This window comes from Bos grunniens, chromosome 14 (genome assembly GCF_055505025.1).
Source record: "Bos grunniens cultivar Pamir isolate PY7600 chromosome 14, Bosgru_T2T1.0, whole genome shotgun sequence".
In the NCBI taxonomy this organism is placed as follows: domain Eukaryota; kingdom Metazoa; phylum Chordata; class Mammalia; order Artiodactyla; family Bovidae; genus Bos; species Bos grunniens.
In genome coordinates this window covers 64,492,852-64,499,827 of record NC_141178.1, presented here as the reverse complement: position 1 = coordinate 64,499,827, position 6,976 = coordinate 64,492,852, and the positions used below count along the sequence as shown (strand labels likewise).

The 6,976-nt window shown below is 40.5% G+C and overlaps 1 pseudogene; it reads left to right on the top strand.

The window, feature by feature from the left end:
• The first annotated feature begins 691 nt into the window (after window positions 1-691).
• LOC147359557 (EEF1A lysine methyltransferase 1 pseudogene) lies at window positions 692-5,542 on the top strand (annotated as a pseudogene).
• The last annotated feature ends 1,434 nt before the right edge of the window (window positions 5,543-6,976 follow it).

The window sequence follows — 6,976 nt, the reverse complement described above, 5'->3', positions numbered from 1 at the left end:
TAGAATAATGCCTGGAATGTAATGAGCACTGCTGTTATTATTACTGCCCCACTACTATTATTACTATGACTGAGTTCACTGTTCTTGAATGTGGGATAATTGAGACAACTCCAGTATTTGGCCACCTCATGCGAAGAGTTGACTCATTGGAAAAGACTCTGATGCTGGGAGGGATTGGGGGCAGGAGGAGAAGGGGACGACAGAGGATGAGATGGCTGGATGGCATCACTGACTCGATGGACGTGAGTCTGGGTGAACTCTGGGAGCTGGTGATGGACAGGGAGGCCTGGCGTGCCGCGATTCATGGGTCACAGAGAGTCGGACACGACTGAGCGACTGGACTCAACTGAACTGAACTGAATGCATTTGTGGGCTTCCCAGGTGGCGCAGTGGTGAAGGATCCACCTGCCAATGCAGAAGACACAGAAGTCGCACTTTGATCTCTGAATTAGGAAGATCCCCTGGAGGAGGAAATGGCAACTCATTCCAGTGTTATTGCCTGGGAAATCCCATGGACAGAGGAGCCTGGTGGGCTGCAGACCATGGGGTCGCAAAAGAGACACGACTTAGCTTCTGAACAGCAGCAATAGCAGCAAATGTGTTTGCAAATAAACACGTTTTATATCTAATGAAACTGGAGTCCAGAGTAGAGAGATTCTATCCAAGTTCATTGCATAAGTGGTATAAAGCCATGACTCCCAGGTCCCAGAGCACTGCTCTTTCCTCCTCTTCTTTAAAAGAATTTCAGTTTGGAAAACTTGGTAATGAAATTCTTTCGGTAAGATCTAGAAATATATAGCTATTCTCGGTATTCTCAGTTTTGGTAAAACTTAGAGATAGACAATAATTATAGTTAGTTTTACCTACTTTTTAGGTACCAGCTGCTTTAAGTTAATGATCTGAAATCTTACACAGTACAAGTTGTCTCCTATGATACAAATAAATAAAATGAGATTTCACTTTAAGGACCATGTAACTAGAGCTAAAATCCAAATCTTTTCTAATACACCTTCAACGCAGAAAAGAACAAGGAAATGTGGGCCTGTCTGAACTTTCTGGCTTGTTTCTTGTCATCTTTCTTTATCTTAGAAAACACTTTAAAATTATCTACTTTTGATTTTAAGGATTACTAAAAGAAATAACCTAACTGTTCTAGAATTAAACCCACCCAAAGAAGTAAACTGTGAGAAGAGGGAAGAGGCAGAAACTCTGTGGTCTGATATATGTGTTGCTGCCTTTCTATTTTCTTGCAGGTTTTTATTTACTCTTCGTGGTGGGCTCTGACCTGTTGAGTCACCTTTCTGTTGCCAAATTCAAGAGCCTCCTGCTACAAACATACTTATCTATAAGCCAAAGCTTTTCTCATTCAGTTTAGAGAACCTTATTGACAGCCTTTGTACCAGCTCAATATTCAAGTCGACCTCTCTTTAAGAGAAACTTCAAATTAAATATTTGCTCATTAAATATACTCGGAGAAGGCAATGGCACCCCACTCCAGTACTCTTGCCTGGAAAATCCCACGGATGGAGGAGCCTGGTGGGCTACAGTCCATGGGGTCGCTAAGAGTCGGACACGACTGAAGCAATTTAGCAGCAGCAGCGGCAGCATTAAATATACTAATCCAATCCCCAAATAGGAAAACTTTTGCTGAGTCTATTGGTTTTACTTTCTTTTAATCTTTACACTTTTATATTCTAAACTTGTAGACTTCTTTAATGTTAGATAGTGGATCTAAGTTCAAAATTATGATCAATGTGGTGAACAAGAGAGGGACAGTGGAAACAGAAAGAAGGAGAGGAATAGTCTCCCTCCCTTAGTAAAGTCCTAAACTTAAGGGACATGTGATGATTTGAAAACAAGATAGGAATGAAAAGGGCTATTAAAATGTATCCTTTCTGTGGTTGATTTTGTGGTAACACTGGGAAGAAATTCAGAGCAGGTAATTTAGAATCTTGTGGTCTTGAGTCCTGCAGTCCATGGAGTCGCAAAGAGTCGGACACCACCACCAACAATTTGGAATCTCATCAAATTTATAGTTTATTGGCTCAAAAATCTCAGGTATAATAAGCCCTTCAAGGAGAACAATTTTAGACATTCAAGTTGATAATTAATATTTAAAGATAATATTAAGACTGCTATCAATCAGACATGGGAAAGTATGGACATCCATATTAAATGAGCTTTGGGTAGTTTATTCTTTCAGCTACATAAGAATGCAAATCAAACAACCCTGGAAGATTTAAACCCTAGTCCCTTCTCTGCAATATCACAAGAACTACTTTTTATATGAGGAAGTATTTCAGAAACCTATGTTAAATTGAATATCTAATCCACTCTATCAGGATAGGAAAGATATAAGATTATTGAGCAGATGCTCAGTCTAGAAATAAATCTAGATGTTAAGAGGTATACAATTGGGAATCCCCTTTAGCTCCTTTCTCACTCTCACTTTCTATAATGGCATTCGCTGGGGTTTTCTTCTTGAAGTTTTTGTCTCCTTCGAAAGACTTCTTTGGTTCATTTCACTGCCCTGGGCACCAACTCTGTGCCAATGACTCACATGTTATAGCTGCCATTTTTTTTAAGGTTTTTTTAAATTAAGTTATATATTTTTGGCTGGCTGGTTCTTCCCTGCTGCATGCAGGCTTTCCCTAGTTGCGGCGGGTGGGGGCTACTCTCTAGTCGCGATGCCAGGGCTTCTCACTGCAGCGTCGTCTCCTGTGGTGGATTACAGGCTCTAGACCTGCAAGCTTCAGTAGTTGCTGCTTGTGGGCTCTAGAGCACAGGCTCAGTAGTTGCGGCTCACAGGCTTAGTTGCCCTGTGGCACACGGGATCTTCCCAGACCAGGGGTCGAACCAGTGTCCCTGCATTGGCAGGCAGATTCTTAACCACTGGACCGCTAGGCAAGCCCATAACTGCCATTTTTGTTCCTGATCTATTTTTTTTTAACTGGACATCTCTACTTAGACATTCCACATTTATCTCAAACTCACTATGCTCTAAGCTATATGCAAACTCTCCTTCTTCCCAACAACTATAGAATCACAAAACTGTAACCATGTCACTATTCTATTTAAAATATTCTTGTGACTTCATATTGCCTTTATAATAAAACACCTAACTCCTTGCTGTAGCCTGTAAGGACCTATATGATCTGACCTCAGCCTGTCTCTCTAAACTCATCTCCTGCTCTTCATTCAAATAAGTTCCTTCCTGCCATACAGGCTTTATCTCTGTTTGCCAACATGCTGAAAACTGTCCTGACTCTAATCTTTGGATTACTCTTCTACTTTGATGATTTTTTGCTTGTTTTGTAATTGGTTAGTCAGAAAAAAATGATAATAATATTAATATTAGTGAAAGGCTCCAGATTGTATAAAGAGCCCTGTGATAAACTATATACCCTTCTTCTCTCATGCTCATGGTCTATTGTTAAGTTGTGTCTGACTCTTTTTGACCCCATAAACTGTAGCCTGTCAAACTCCTCTGTCCATGGGATTTCCCAGGCAAGAATACTGGAGTTGGCTGCCATTTCCTTCTCTAGGGGATCTTTCTGACCCAAGCACTGAAACTGAGCATTCTGCATTGGCAGGCAGGTTTTCCACCACTAAGCCACCTGGGAAACCCCCTTCTTTTGTGTATACAAAAGCAAAAGTCCTATACATTTTATTTTATATATATTACCCCTATAAATATAAGACGATTTCTTGCTTGAAGTCAGGATTTAAGATGCATCATTATATAATGTCTTTCTTTGTCCCTACTAATTGTCTTCACTCTATAAGTCTGCTTTATCTGATATCAATAGTCATGTCAGATGTTTTTAATGTTTATGTAATAGACCTTTTTCCATTTTTTTGATTCCTACTTACTCATGTTAAATTTGAAGTGATTTCTCATAGACAGAATGTATTGTTGCTGATTAGTCACTCAGTCATGTCTGACTCTTTTGCAACCCCATGAACTGTAGCCGCCAGGGTCCTCTGTCCATGGGATTTCCCAGGCAAGAACACTGTAATGGGTGGCTATTTCCTTCTCCAGGGAGTCTTCCTGACCCAGGGATGGAACTCAAGTCTGCATTAGCAGGCAGACTTCTTTACCACTGAGTCATCAGGGAAGCCAAGACAGAATATTGTTCGTGTCTTGGCTTAGGCTGCTATAATAGAATACCTTAGACCAGTTGGCTAAAACAGATATTTCTTTCCCTTAGGTCTGAAGGCTGGGAAATCTAAAATTAAGGAGCCCTCAAGTTTGGTTCTTGGTGATGGCCTGCTTTCTGGCTTGCCAATGGATGCTTTCTCTCTGTACCCTCATGCTCTAGTGTCTCTTTTCTTTTAAGGGCACTAATCCTAGCTTGGGGGTCTACCCTCACAACCTCAACTAAATGTAATTATCCTTCAGAGACCCCACTTCCTAATACTATCACATTGAGGGGGATGGTAGAGTGTCAAATATATGAATTTGTTGGGGGGAGCCACAAACGTTCAGTTCATAATAGTTGAATTATGGATTTTTGCTTATTTTTTGTTTCATGGATGGAGAATCTTTTTTCACTTTTATTTTATATTTTATATTGAGGAATAGTTGATTAACAATGTTGTATTAGTTTTAGGTGTGCAACAAAGTGATTGAGTTATGCATCTACATGTATCTATTCTTTTTCAAATTCTTCTCCCATTTAGATTATTACAGAATATTGGGCCTGTTTTGTTTTATCCACTCTGCCAACCTCTGTCTTTTTATTGGTCCATTTAGTCTGCTTGCATTTCAAGTAATTAGTGGTATGTTAGGGCTCCTCTGGGTTACAATAACATTATTTAGAATTCTACTTTGATTTATTTAGTGTTTTAAATTATATGATGTTTTACCACTTTCAGAGTAGTAAAATCTTACTTCTATTTTGTTTTCTCTTTATCCCATAAAAATTTAATTGTCTTAGTTTTTTCCTCTGCATGCACTGAACACTGTATTGTATGTTATAATTTTTGCTTTAAGTACCAAATATGATTTAAGAAGCTCAAAATACGAAAGGTAGTTTATTATCTTTCTCTACTTTATCCATGTCTTCTCCTGTCCTTCCTAAAGTTTAAAACCTCTGTGAGCGCCCCCAGCGTCTACCAGAAGCTGAGAGAGCGGCACAGAGACGATGTCTCTGTCCGCATCTTCCAGTACAACCACAGGTTTGCCATATACGGAGAGGACTTTGTCTACTATGACTACAGGAACCCTGTGGACTTACCTGAGAGGATCGCTACACACAGCTTTGACATCGTCGGGGCAGATACCCTCTATCTCTCGGAGGAATGTCTTAGGAAAATGTCGGAAACCATCAGGCTCCTGACCCGGGGAAAGATCCTGCTGTGCACAGGTGCTGTCATGGAGGAGGCGGCAGCAAAGCTGCTTGGAGTGAAGATGTGCAAGTTTATCCCACAACACACTACTCGCACCCTGGGAAATGAGTTTCGCTGTTTCGTGAATTACGACTCCGGGCTGGACCGTGATCTGTCAGTGCAGCTCCCAGTGCAGGAAGGACCCAGGTGACACTTCCTCTCTGAAAAACTACCACCTCCCCAGTCCTCATTTTCGAGGTAAAGACATTATGATTTCCTTAGGATGTCCCTGGAGCTCAGGGTGCTTTTGCCGATTGGAGTCTGTGGAATTATATCTGGAAGAACTTTTAGACCTCATCTAGTGGAGAAGGCAATGGCACCCCACTCCAGTACTCTTGCCTGGAAAATCCCATGGACGGAGGAGCCTGGTGGGCTGCAGTCCATGGGGTCCCTAAGAGTCGGACATGACTGAGCGACTTCACTCTCACTTTTCTCTTTCACGCATTGGAGAAGGAAATGGCAACCCACTCCAGTGTTCTTAACTGGAGAATCCCAGGGACAGGGGAGCCTGGTGGGCTGCCTTCTATGGGGTCTCACAGAGTCGGACACGACTGAAGCGACTTAGCAGTAGCAGCAGTTATTTTTTTCTTTCTCTTTGGAAAGCTTCCTTTAGCCATTCTTTCTGTTGGGTCTGCTAGCAACAAATACTCTTAGTTTTCCGTTATCTGGTAGTCCTCCCCATCCTCCACTGCACTTTATACTTAAAGTACAGTCTCACTGAATATAGGATTCAGTTTTGACAATTATTTTAAAAAAATGTCATTCCCTTCTGCCATAGTGACTTCAGATGAAAAAAAATCTATGGATTTGAATTGATGTCCCCCTACATATAAGCATCATTTTTTTCTGGCTACTTTCCAGAGGTTTTCTTCGTTTTTATTTATTTACTTACTCGGCTGCACTGAGCCTTCGTTGTGGCACATGGGCTCTTCCTTGCGGTGTACAGGGGCTTTCTCTGGTTGTGACACACTGGCTTAGTTGTCTTGCTGCATGCAGGATCTTAGTTTCTCAACCAGGGATAGAATTTGTGTCCTCTGCATTGGAAGATGGATTCTTAATCCCTGGACCTCCAGGGAAGTCCCTCAAAAGTTTTGATTTGTCTTTTTTTGAAGTTTAATTGTGATAAGTCTCGGTGAGGAATTCTTTGAGCCTATCTTATTTGTAGGTAGCTCATCTTTTTTAATCTGCAGATTTGTGGGGTTTTATTTGCCAAATTTGGGAAGTTTTCAGTCATTCTTCAAATGAATTTTCAGCCCCACATTCTTATTTATCTGGGACACTTATGGTTAGACTATTAGATCTTTGTTACTGTCCTAGAGATCCCTAAAACTCTGTTCTTTTCTTTCTTTTTTAAGTCTATTTTTCTCTGTTGTTCAAATTAAACCTAGATTGTTAGTTTTTACAAGCTATTATCTTGGGTCTGTCACTTGCCCTCTGTGTTTTTAATTTCATCAGCTATAAAATTAGAATATAACTACTCTGAAAGATTACTACTGTGATTAGTTATGATAAGGGTATATAGAATGTTTCATGCAAGGCCAGCCATATAGCTCTTAGATATTAAAAAAAAAGCTAATATTTTGTA